General features: G+C 40.2%; 1 protein-coding gene and 1 pseudogene across 3 annotated transcripts in view; one reads left to right on the top strand and one right to left on the bottom strand.

Annotated features, from left to right (window-relative positions):
* Positions 1-5,676: 5,676 nt before the first annotated feature.
* LOC147199089 (uncharacterized) lies at positions 5,677-8,748 on the top strand (annotated as a pseudogene). Its single transcript, XR_015102008.1, has 3 exons — positions 5,677-6,167; positions 7,214-7,349; positions 8,586-8,748. The product of XR_015102008.1 is annotated as an uncharacterized LOC147199089 (transcript).
* The window catches only part of LOC147199082 (uncharacterized), a 122,858-nt gene continuing 116,166 nt past the window's right edge, over positions 6,568-13,259 (bottom strand). For both annotated transcript variants that reach the window (XM_086121691.1, XM_086121690.1), the window contains one exon: positions 6,568-7,501. The gene's annotated coding sequence lies outside the window, so the exon portion shown is untranslated. The remainder of the gene's footprint in view (positions 7,502-13,259) is intronic.

Here is a 13,259-nt window from a genome sequence, read left to right as displayed (position 1 = left end):
AGGCGTGAGTAGGCTACGTTTGTTATGCTCTTCTATTTTACTTGTTATTTTTACTAACACAGTTCAGAAAAAGGTACACAAAAAAAATTCACTCGACAGTGGTTTTGACCATTTTTAGGCAGACAAGCTGGACATTACAATATCTGAATTTAAAATAAGATTCTTCTTTTCATTCAAATATATACTGAAAATGATGGCACAACTTGAGAAACGGATCATTTTGCAGTGGTCTGTTCATATTTTCCGAAGTCATACATCTTGTTCTAATCGTGCAACGATGCACTTTATTTCAGATGAGCAAGAAGATATCACATAATCAATAATAATGAAGACGATGATGACAAAAAACATTGTAAAGCAATTTTAAGATTCAAGGTAATCTACTTCTGAAACCGAAGTAAGAAAAACAGAAATCAAGAATGAAACAATGAGATCTATAACGATCACATACACATTAGATTATTTCAACCTTTAAGTGTTTTGTAAATTTACATTGTGATGAACGATGACATCTATTGATTTTTGTTGTTAATTTATATTATCATTACCTTCTATTACATGTTCAACTATACAACCAATCGAGCAAATCAACCTGTAACATTACATTAAAAAGGCACATAACACATTGAGCTACTGAATAAATATGAAATTGCCACATCCGCCAATGTACTAGCTAGCTCGGTGCACTAAAATGGGAGAATTTTTAGGCGGCTCGTATAGCTTATATGTGATGATTCGTTTCCTTTTCACCGTCGTTGTTAGATTGCGGCGAAACGATTAAAAAAATTAACATCTAATTTTGCCACGTTTCCTTTCCTTTTTTTTCCTCTCGAAACTACGCCGAATTTCAAGTCAATTGTGTCGTCCTGCGTTGCGACGTATTCAGACCGAGGCCTCACAAATGTTGATTTTTTTTTTCATATTTGCAGTGCAGGTCACGAGGACGATGAGCGTTTTAACAGTCGAGCCGAGAAAAGATTTCTCATCGATTTGGGCCCAGTCGCGCTGCAGGGAAGCTCGCAAGAATGCACGCAAAGCATCATCATATCAAGTTTTCTCTGATTTTCTTCCAAAATAAACAACGAGAATAATTCTCCCGTCTTGTTGCGTACACTTTTTCCCAGGCATAGGACACACGATATTCAATACGAGAAAATCCCAAAACAAAAAAAAAAAAGTGTAACGCTCAGTTTTGATTGACAAGGTCAGATAAATAGAACATTGCGGCTGTACAACTGCACTGCATCATATTGACAACTGCTTCTAATATTTTAGCTATGCGTTAAAACAGGAGCCCAAGTCCCGTTATTTGTAGTTACTTACTTTTACAGTGTAGGGACATCCCAAAGCAAACAGTTAAGCGAGGCTGTCATAAATGTGTGTGCGTGCACGCCAGAGGGTTGTTAAATTTTAACAACAGCGTTACATGCCAAGGTAATGGGCCGTTTTAGTACTGTTGCATGTGTAATGACATCCAAAACAGGTGAAGTTGTTAAAACTAGTTGACCCTGGCCATGATGTCATATGGACTTGTGACATAACCCTGCTCGCCACACACAAATATGACGTCATTTAATTGATACACCAGGCTCGACTTTTGGGAAGGGCATTAAAATGTGTCAAAAGAAACCGAAATGTGAGTTTGTTTTACAAATTGTACAGTAATATAGTGCTAATCTGCATTTTTGTCGATGAAAAGATGCATTTGACACCTGCTGAGATTTCCAGGCTGGGACACACATATATATAGTTAGTTAGTTAATTAGTTAGTTAACACATAATACAAAATAATGCACCAAAACACAAAATCTGTAAAACTTTGTGAGTGTGGTTGCAAGCATGCACCATGCATCCCCCAAGTGTAAAAAGAAGCCAACTGCTGTTTAATAGTCAAGCGTAAAACCAATAAAACAGTCAGTCCCTGTAAAGTGCAAATAAAAAGGTCTTGTAAATTTGACACAACAGAGAGAGAAGAAACCTGACACATTTGAATTGTATTTTTTTTCGAAGTACACAAAACAAAGCATTCAAATTGTTAAAAAATTGTCCTTGCTCCCAAATGCTGTGGGCGTGGCCATTCTATTTCATCTTTCTAATGCTTACACATGACAACATGTTTGAGCCACAAAAGTACATCCGTCCGCGCTGCCAATAGAGACATTAGCCATATTGTATCACAATTGTAAAAAAATTTAATAAAAAATTAAGCAACAACAATCTTAATTTTGATAAGAAGGGAGGACTTGTATGGTTAATGTGGGGAGGGGGTAACTTCCTGTTGTTTATATTTCTTCTCTAAACAGCCCTTCTTTTTGTAAAACAAACACAAGAAAAAGCTAAACACAGAGTTGATCCTTTGAAGTGACCTCTTAATAGGTATACACTGGCAACTACCCAAAACTAATTCCGAGTACACACACACACACACACACACACACACACACACACACACACGCACAAACAAATGAGCCCCTAATGCTGGTTTTGCTGATCAACACGAAATTTGGCAGTCATGTCTCTCTTTACAGGACTGTGTTAATCATATTAAGTTAATCATTTTAAATCATTTAAATTTATCTCAAAGACCCTTGCCTGAAATTGAACAGGAAGTCGGCCATTTTGGTTTGAGGCAGCCATTTTGTGCAAATGCCAGAGCGTCTCTACAGTATTTTAGTGAACTCTTTACTATGAAATTTGCCCAAAAAATAATTCAATCAGAAGCAGGTAATACAGGTAATTGACAGATTAGGTGATAGTAAATTGATTTTTAGTCTATGGCAACAAATGTGGCATAGAGCATGGCGCAGGACTCGCCATGAAGAAAATTAAGTGCCCTCAAAAGTTAGGAAGACTCAGCCCCTGACATGACTTTCGCAATGTACCACAAAATTGGATGTACCACAAAATTGGGTGTAAAATGTCAATCATTAGAAGACCAGAGGGGGTTAGTGACACTATATTTATTCCTACTTTTGTACACCCACCTCTGAATAAGATGCATTAAAAATTCTCAAATACCCATTCCTGAAACTGAACAGGAAGTTGGCCGTCTGTCACTTTTCCCTTATTCGCATCCGAAACTGCAGAATTTTGCATATTACATAGCATGGATACCACAAAAACCTGCAAAAAAAAAAAGGATTAAGTGACAGATGGAGGGTTTTCCCATCAGAGCGACTTGCATTCCAGCCAGGATACTGTGTGACGTGGAAAATCCTCCTCAGACTCATGCCACTAATACGCGCCGTAAATCATTGAGAAAAGACAAAAGACGTACCTTTTCCCGCTGTCAAGTGACCAGTTCAACTAAGTCCGGGATTTATTGCTGTATTTGCCCCTCAGCTGCTTTATTAAAGGACTGACCCTTGTATGTAAGGCAGCACCACCGGTAGCAATTTAATGAGGCGCCACATGCCGCTAGCTGCTGTTAGCGCCATGCTAATCAGCCAGATGAGAAAATGCTACACTAGTGTGAATGTAATCACTTACCGGTGCTAAGCTAACTGTTTATTTTGTTGCTTTTATCTGCAGTTAACTTTTTTGTTGCGCTTTTATGTCTTTGTTTTATGCCGTATGGTCTTTTTATGTACTGAGGACCACAATGGAAATACGCCCTTGGGCTTCATTGTGTTTTTATCCTCGGTGATACTTGACTGCATGTTGAGAATTGCAAATGTGCTCTTTTTGGTCTTATCAACCCCCACCGCCACCAGACAAAAAAAGGATTTACTGAAAAACAGACAGAAGAGAGGCAAGGGGGTCAATTTGTCAAGATGATACAAAGAAAAGCCCGGAATGCTATTGGTAGAGGTGGAAGTTAACAGCTGATCAGGTGCTAAGGGCTAGCTTCTCACAGTGAACCCTCGCTAGCTAGCATTTCGTGGGATCGTTTTTCAAAGCGTTTTTACTGTACTGTACTGTTAACTCTCACGAGATAGCCAATCACTTTTTGCGGCTCCAAACCAACAGATTTTTTTTATCGTACTTATATTTACAATTATTTGCTATGTCGCCAAACTATTGCAAAGTATAAGTGGCTTAAGGTAGAAATTACAAGGATACGGCAAAGTTGACATTGCTTGGTACTTGAATGTAGTTTACTACCGCTAGTTAGAACAAATTGTAATTCCTCCAAAGTTGGTTATGATCAAGGGAGGACCGACAGCCATTGCTCCACTTTCAATTTACTTTACTGAACAGTCAGAAAATAAAGTCAACACATGAACATTATTGTATGACCTTCTGATGGCCTGTACTGATGCCGCCATTCAACAGCAGAGTGGTCAATGGTTTAACCAGTTACCAGCCAGCCAACTTCATATTCTCATTCGCTGACTCCCATGTCACTCAACAGGCCAGGCCCACCTTTGAAAGGCACACACATTCAATGTCACAAATACTCCAGTGCAGCAAGCTCACATCAAATCCAGGTCACAGATTCAATTGAAAAGTTCAGAGTTAAATTTTACCATTCCTTTTAACATAAATGCTCACAACATTACACCAACAGTCACTCCAACGTACCAGAGGACTGCATATTATTAGTTGAACTAGGGTACAGGAAATCACTTCAAAGTCAAGTGCTAACAGTTTTATTGCTCATTTTGTTAGTTAACTTCTTTTTACTCTTGTATGACAGTTGATATGTCAAAAAAGGACATCACTTTCGCAAGACTGACTAGTTGATTGTTTTCACATCCAAACATGAACAGTGGTTGGCTTGAACAGTGGTGGGCTTATTATTATAGCTGAGAACTAGAACAGATTATTTACATTTTCTTTATTTTCTGGGGGAGGGGGAATTAAATAAAAATATTGTGAATATCAGTATATGACAATGGCAATGCTATAAACATATTTAAATGGGGAGATTTTGAGCATTATTATCATGCGCAAAGGCAGAACTCTGAACTCATACATTTTTTTCAGGTGTAATTACGTATAAATCAACGCCGAGGCAACCACAAATGCACAGATATTTGGCGGCAGTGGTGATAAGGAAATCTTCGTTCGACCATAAAAAGCATGAGCAGAAGCAGAACCGGGACGTCTCCTCTCAGATTTACTGGACGCTTTCTTTTTGAGTCCAAGCTCCTGGTAGACTCGTTCGTTGACATTCAAAAGTAGATCTGCTTTGGACATTAAGAATTCTGTCCTTCAAAGATTAAGGAAGTGCTGTTCATTCCCACAATCCAAAGGGCCCAAAGGTGGGTCATCCCAGATGTCAGCAGCCTCATTAATTGGAACACGATGTAGTCATCAACTAGATCACCATAAAGGTGTGATTTGGGCCAACAAAAAGCATTAGGGAATAATTCTTTTCCTATCTCGAGATGATATGATTGGTACACATTCAGTGAGACCCACTGTGACTTTTATGGAGCAACAGGATCCCCAGGAATGTTTTCCTTCTTTTTGCACCATAGAAGAAAAAGTCAAAATAAAGTAAAATACACAAAGTCAGTCCCTGCAGCCCGGTCATGATCCTAACAGCAAAAACAATCGGTGCCTTTGTTTAATTGTACCCTGCAGACCAAAAAATGTGGGCAGGCTCAAGGTCAAAGTCTTATGATTTTTCCAAACGTCTCCACTATCGCCTGCTTACCATGTGCAGCTGTAATTTTATATCCTATAGTTTTATGTGAAGAGAAACGTTTTAACTGGAAATAAAAAAAAATGTATTTACCAAGCTATAATCTTCCGCCTTCTGATTCGGGCTCGGTCGGCGCGGGTCTTTGGGGGCCACAACGCGGCGGCGGCGGCGGCGGCGGCTCTGTCCGCGGGCTACCGGGGCCTCTGCGTCGCGGAGCCCCGCTCGCATGAGCATCCTCCGCCGGAAAGGTGGGCTCTGTTCCAGGCTGGCCGTCCTCCCGGAGCTCCGCCACGTTTTAACCACACCTTCCCAGAGACCTGCACAGCGGTGGACCCAAGTCCGGGTTGTTTTCTGTACGGGGGAACCCTACAGGAACAGAATCTCCTCCTCCCCCGGCAAAGAGATACCGAGGCAAGCCGGTCAACGGTGTTGGATGTCGGAGCAGGAGCGGCGGAGGCGGAGGGGTCACCCGGGATATCGAGCGGGGACGGCGGGGAGAGCAACGAGATCATGCCGGGGTGTGAATCACCCGAGGACGGGAGGAAGGTTGAGTTCGACCCGCCTTACTGCGAAGGTCGGTTCGGTCAAGGCCCGAGTGAGTGGACGGAATGCACATATTAATGACTAAATATAGCCTTGGATTTTTTTTCCCAAAGTGTATTCTTTATAAATAGCTCTCGCTTTGAGTAAAAATAATGACATGACTCATAAATGAGGTTTAAGGGCCACCAGAGCAATTAACGCCCTTAATAACGTCCAAGGTTATAGTTTGTGAGGTTTGTAATGTTTACTTTGGGGGAAATGTAAAACAGCCCCCGCGCCCCATAAAACGTGAAAAACAAGATTTTAGCATAACAAAGGCCAGTATCTTTCAAATATTTAATAAACAGGTGAAAATACAAATTCAGTAAACTATAAGGTCGATACTAAAACTCACAAAAATAAAAATGATTCTAAAATGATGAAAGACCAAACAAGTGGGACTGCTTTTAATATTGTTTTTGAATGCTGTCAAATGAAACCATTTTAAATATAAATCAAACAATTCAAGACCAAACGTGACTAGCCTACTCTGCTTTATGTAAAATGCGTTAATGAACAAGTCAACTGTTGTATTTAAATAATACAAATAAGTGTTTACCAAAATATTTCAAGACGAAACTTAAGTCGGCTGCTATATTTTAGGCAGTCTAATTGACTTAAACGGTCCATTATTATTTCAGTACATTATAAAGTCAATATTATATTTTTCAAAATGTTTTCCATAAAAGATTGAATACCAAAAGAGAATACTATTTTTGTTTTTTCTAAAGAAACGTGGTTTACCAAAACAATCAAAATACGTTGCGACGAAATGATAAGGTCTGAATTATATTGTAGAGTAAAGTAAAAAGGAGAAATCAATATTATTTCAATATTATATTTTGAATTGTAATTTTTAAAAATAAGAGCAAAACTGCATTTTAAGTTCATTAATATCAATGCGCCAAAAAAAAAAAAAACCCCAGCTCATTCTGCACTCCCTTTCAGAATGACAACGTTTCCTCTGCTTTCAAATATGACCAAAATGTCCGGATATTCTCTTTGTTGAACTGTGACAAATGCGTTCTTGTGTCGCAGCTGCGGCGAGGAGTAAGAAGCGTTGCCCTTACTCCAAGCAGCAGATCAGAGAGCTGGAGAAAGAATTCCTCTTCAACATCTACGTCAACAAGCAGCGACGTGCTCAACTTTCTCGTCTCCTGCACCTCACTGACCGGTACGTGTTGTGTGTGCGTGTGCGTGTGAGTGTGTGTCACCTTGCGCAATACATAAAAATAACACGTGTGTGGAAAGCAGGAGTCTCCTCTCTTGCTGAATTGAAGCTTCTTCGATGACACCTCAAGTTTCCATGCAGGCTCCTTCCTGTTCCTGCAGGGGGAAGAACGTTTCACATGTTTTTTTATTTGTATGCAAAGCAGTTACATAGCAACAGTGGCTTCAACTACTTGGCTGTGGCTATCTCTATTCGAATGAAGTTTTTGATGAGAAAAACACTTTTGTTATGTCTCGGCTGAAATTGAACCATTAAATTGAACCCCTCCCCACCCCCCCACCCCCATATGAAAATCAAAGTAAACTTGTAAGAACATTCTTCTAGGTGGAGGAATGATTTGATTATATTAATGTGATTTTTTTTTTTTTTTTTTTTTTTTTTTGCTTTGGCATCACGTTTGGATCATTAAACATGCCCCGGGTCAATTTGACCCAGGAAAATGATTGCTGTTCCCGAGAGAGGAACAGAACAGGAGCGTCAGATGTAACAAAAGATTCATTCAGTTTTTAATGTTCAAGCTGTTTTCCACTTCTGTTGAATGAAAAAAACTCTCTCATAAATCAGCCCAAAAAAAAGTCTAAACTACACATCAACAGCAACAACAACAAAAAAAATATACTCTTGATTATAACTTATGTTAAGATCTCAATTTGGACTGCTGGCTTTCAGGTCCATTTGATGTCAATTTTTTTTCCACCGGGTGGCGCTATGTTTTCCCATTCAAAGCATGCAGCACAATTCCACACCTTTTACTGTTTACAGCTTCCCAAGGTCACATGACCAAACTGAGAAAATAGGTGAGCCTGACTATCGTTGCCTGAGGCCTTTGGCACTGTGATGTCATTTGGCCGCCCCCCTGAGATGGATCAAAATAGGAGGACTTTTCTGCTTCATTCATGTCCTACAAACACAATATTTGAAACTTTTGACCTGACCTCCCCTTTAAGGGTTAAAATATTGCCGCATGACTACTTTACACACCAATGTTAATAGTCCATTCCTATTCGTAATGGATATTCACTCTATGTTTACGATGATAGCGAGTGACATCATGGCTCTAAATCCGATCACATGCTGTCATTTGTTTGGCCACCACCCTTTTTTAGGATCCGTCATATTTTTGGGGGATTTATGATATTTTTGGAAATCAACTGAATGTGTCCTGTTGTTGTTGTGCAGACAGGTGAAGATCTGGTTCCAGAACAGACGAATGAAGGAGAAGAAGCTGGGCAGAATGCAGTTCTACTGCAATGGACTTCAACCTCTCATGGATGCGTGAATTGGCGGCGTTTAGAGGAAGAATATCGAAGCAAATTTGAAATGGGGATTATTCATAATCGAAATGCTTTCCCATTAAAACGGTGATGCTCAAAGCGTCGTATGCATAAGATTGACAGATTTTTAAAAAAAGACATTAAAAATAAAAACACACGCACAGCATAAAATGCAATTTCACATTGGAGTGAATGAAATTGCTAATCAATGGTTGACTTTCAAATGGAGGAAGATCCAAATTAAAATCCTTGTCAAGTGAAAATGAACCGCTTGTAAATTTGATTTGCCAAATAGAAGAGTGTCATGAACAACTATGCCAAACTTAAATGATTAGAAACAATCATTAAGTGTATAAAATGAGTCTTGAAAATCATTTAAAAAAACATTTAAAAATCGTTTTTCAACCAGAAAATGCTATATTTTTACGCCTCGGATTACGACCGAAAACCGGTTTTCGACCAAACTGAGTAAACACCGAATACGCCACTTGACTCCTCTCGGCTTCCTTACACGAGGAAGCGTCACTTCCTCGTGTAGCATTCATAGTGAGCAGACGTGTTTGTTGTGATTTACGCAAATCTGACTGTTTTTTTTATGTTATTTCTGCATAGTGTATTAGCACCTAATTATGGGCTAATAAAATAGGTTCGGATTTTGAACAAATCGCTTTTCGAACAGCCTTCTGGAATCACACAAATACTAATCTGGAAATGGATGCCACTTTGTCTAGCATCAGTCTTCTGCCTATGCATGAGTGGATGTTTGAAAATACATCTGCTGAAAACCTCCCGTGGCTGGAATATATCCCACTAGGTTGTCTTGTGGACAACCACACCCCACACCGCAACAACGAGGCACTCCACAGCGGACGCGCCAGTACAAAGCCCGCATCGAGGTGGTAAATTTGGACTTGGGGGGAAAAAAAAAATGCTCATTTTTCAGCCTCTCTATCTGCGGCATGCGCACGCAAAGCCAACAACGATTTTATTATTATTAATTTTTACATCAGCTGATATTTCCGATGACAGAGTGTACATGCTTTGCTTGACAACATCCAACTGTGCACATAATAGGATGACAATTACAAAACATTCATTCATTCATTACCGGCCTCTTATTCGCACTGTAGTCACGAGTGTGCATATTTTTTTCTTCAGAAGGTTAATTGAAGGAGAAGTTACCTCATAATGACAGGGCGGACAGCAATTTCAGCGACGTGACATGATTTTGGCACGTCTCACACACTGCACAAGCACACAAATATGTTGTGGGGATGGGGTGGGGGACTAAAGAAGGGAAAAGAAACAAACTCTCTGGCAAGGGAAGAGATGCGGCTCTTTCTTTTAGTATTGCTTCGCTGTATTGTAACAGATCTTCAAACAACTGGCAATATGTGGAAAACGGCTGTGAGTGGACGAGCTAATAAATTAATTACATCAGAGGATTTACTGTTAGGCGAATACTGTATAGTGGTCCAAAAGGTCACTCTGCCAAATGATGCTTCTTTTTTATGCTTGAAAGTCTGATTTTCATACTTCATCGTGACTTAAGGATTGTTTTTTTTTCAAACACAACTACAAGTGTTACTAAATTCACTTTGTTGCTAGGTTACAGCACATTTGTATACCGTCCATGTGTGAAGGGTACTCCAAGACACAAACTCATCCCTAGTGTGTGTGTGTGTGTGTGCATGTGCGCACGTACGTGTGTCTCAGACGAGTCCAAGTCGGAAACTTGAACCGCACACATCAGCACCTCCCAGTCCCGCAATTTCCACCAGCACGGCCACTTTTATTGGGGGGGTAATACACTCTTCACATTCATTCCACAGCCTGTCTGCCTATGTGTGTGTGTGTGTGTGTGTCTGTGTGTGACGTGAACACATACAGACACAGACAGGCACATGAAAGAGGAGATTGTGTTTTAAATGAGCGGCAATAAAGTGCGGCAGCAGCCTGTTCAGCTGTGTGGGCCAACACTCATGCACTTCCACTTTATTGGACATTACTGCCTCATTGTCATTTGATCAACCTTTAAAGTCCAGCAAGGGGGGGGGGGGGGGGGGGGGGAATCTCGTGTGCTTTGCCACCTGAAGTGTATGAAAAGTTTTGGGGGGTGGGGGGGGGTTGTTGTTGTGCAGCATTTATTCAGTTTCCTCGTGATTTAGCGTAACCCTTTTATGCACCAATAATGATAACCTGTAACCTGATACCATGTCCACTGGAGTAACCGCTGTGCCTGAAAGGGTTAAATTCTATGTGCTAGTACACCCTTTCTCCTCACTAGTAAGACAATGCAGTAGTGGAATGACTGTAAACTAATATTTTTCCCCCCCATGACTAGTGCCTCTTGAAAGGCAGTTAGCATTTTTCAATGTCCTTCGTATCAAGCTTGAGGTCCACGTGCTAGTACGCTCCTCACTAAAGAAATTTCAAAACACTTGTGGAATAACCGTGTGTCTCGAGTAAGATGTTTTTTCACTACTAGTGTCTCTGGATACCAACTGCAGCCTTGATTTGATATCCAACTCAAATTCAATGTATGAGTCCACTCTTTGACCTCACTAAGAGTAGTAAAGACAACTCAGTGCACAAGTAAAATAACATATAAGCAATTTCTGTACACTATTAAGGGCAACTACAAGTTTATAGTCAGGTAAAACTGCACTCAGTGAAAATTGCGTGCTTCTAGTACTATTCGTCAGAATATAATATGTTACGAGTTAATGGAAAGCCTTTTGTACATTTATTCCGCATTTTGATCGCCATTGTAAAGTCCATGTACTAGCGCACGCGAGTAAGACAAATTAGTGCAATAGTAGGATGACCGAAATGACTGCGTCTTATTAGCAATGTTTTTGATTTTGTTTTTTTTCACGACGAGTACCTCTACAAAAGTGTTTGAGCATTTATCTGACAGTATATCCTTGATATCCAGCTTGAGGTCAGTGTAACTAGTCGACTCTTTGTCCTCACGAGTAGACAATTCAGGGCACTAGTATAAGAACACGTATGACATTTCTGCACACCAGCAGGAGAATTTTGGCATTCTATAATTATTGGTGTGTGAAAGGGTTAACAACGGTGTAGTAGTTAACATCTAATGCCTCACATGTTGTATGAGTAGCATGGAGACTAGTCAACTGGTGGACAGTTTTACCTCTCTGGTGTTCAGAAATGTCATGCGGTTATAGAAGGCATAAATATTATGAGTGAGGTTTTGGTGCTCACTCGTCAGTCTATGTGTGTGTGCTAACTTGTCCAGCTTGCTAGTTTATGGACCTTAAGATGGATAGCAAGGAGATCACAGAAATGCTCACATGGTTTCACCATAAAGTTGTTTGATGGTTTATTCAAGAGTTGAGATAGCTACGGAAAGAAGAAACAAAGCAGAGTTGAGATCCCACGAAATGTGCTGAATTTGTCTTACTCGTGAGGTCATTGAGTCGACTAGTCGACGGACCTGGAGCTGGATTGCAGCGATATGGAACAAATGCTGAAGGCACTCTCCATTGAAGTGGAGGCCATCCACTTGCCAAGTGAGATAACGTTGCCATTTCCATAGGCGATAGCAATATGCGATGAAAACACATCACGTTAGATTCTGATTGATTCCTCGGTGTCATTTTGATGACCCAAGTCAATGCAGTGTGGGAACACAATTAACATCTTGCCGGAAATGCAATTATGCAAATCAGGTCGATGCCATGTATGAGCTCTTTTATGTGTAAGACGTGCACTGTGGTGATATGACCGACGTCATGATGTGGGAGGTTTTATGTAAATAGAGGAGCGGAATAAAAGCATCAGTGCAATGGGAAATACTGGAAGATCAATACAGTAGCTTTACTGTTTTAAATGAACAGTTCACATACAATTAATTTTTATATTTGATAACCTATTATTTTATCAAATAGCGTTGCCTTGACTTGCGAGTTTAATTAATTCAGTGTCTATACTGAAATCATTTGTATTTCAAATCAAATCTCGGCATTCAAATTAATAGAAAATGTTGGCGCCCCCCCAAAAAAAAAACACCAACAAAAATTTGGGAAATTCTTTTTTAAATAACAAAAATAGTCCTCTACAGTAGGCCCTGAACAATACGGGGTTTTCCCCCAAGGGCAATGCTCAATGATTGCCTTTCACGTTTTAAATTTTGTACAATGCATTTGTATTTAATTGAGTGATCCTTTCACATACCACTAGAGGGAGCCCACCCACCTCTACTGGTACGAGTACCACACTTTGAAAATCATTGTTAGTAAATCCAAAGGGACTCCCAACAAAACTACTCTTCCTCTGTGGTAATGTGGGTGTAAGCTTCAGGCGGCGAGAAGTCAGCGCCCCCTTGAGGCAGGCACAAACCTCCGAGGGCTGCATCATGCAAGCCACAGCCACTAACTAGGAGCTAAGAGCTAAATGACATTTTAGGAGCTGATTCATGCCTTTCTCTCTTTAATCCCAGACCTACTGGCGGGGGTTTATTCTAGGCCGATAAAGCAGCGAGGACATTTTAGGAGGTGAAATATGGCCGCTCTCAAGTGTTGGCTGCATGCAAGCTGCTAACTGTTTTTAT

The sequence above is a fragment of the Hippocampus guttulatus genome, chromosome 10 (genome assembly GCF_054856545.1).
Source record: "Hippocampus guttulatus isolate MCC_2025c chromosome 10, RoL_Hgut_1.0, whole genome shotgun sequence".
NCBI classification, from domain to species: domain Eukaryota; kingdom Metazoa; phylum Chordata; class Actinopteri; order Syngnathiformes; family Syngnathidae; genus Hippocampus; species Hippocampus guttulatus.
This window is presented reverse-complemented; position numbering and strand designations above follow the sequence as displayed.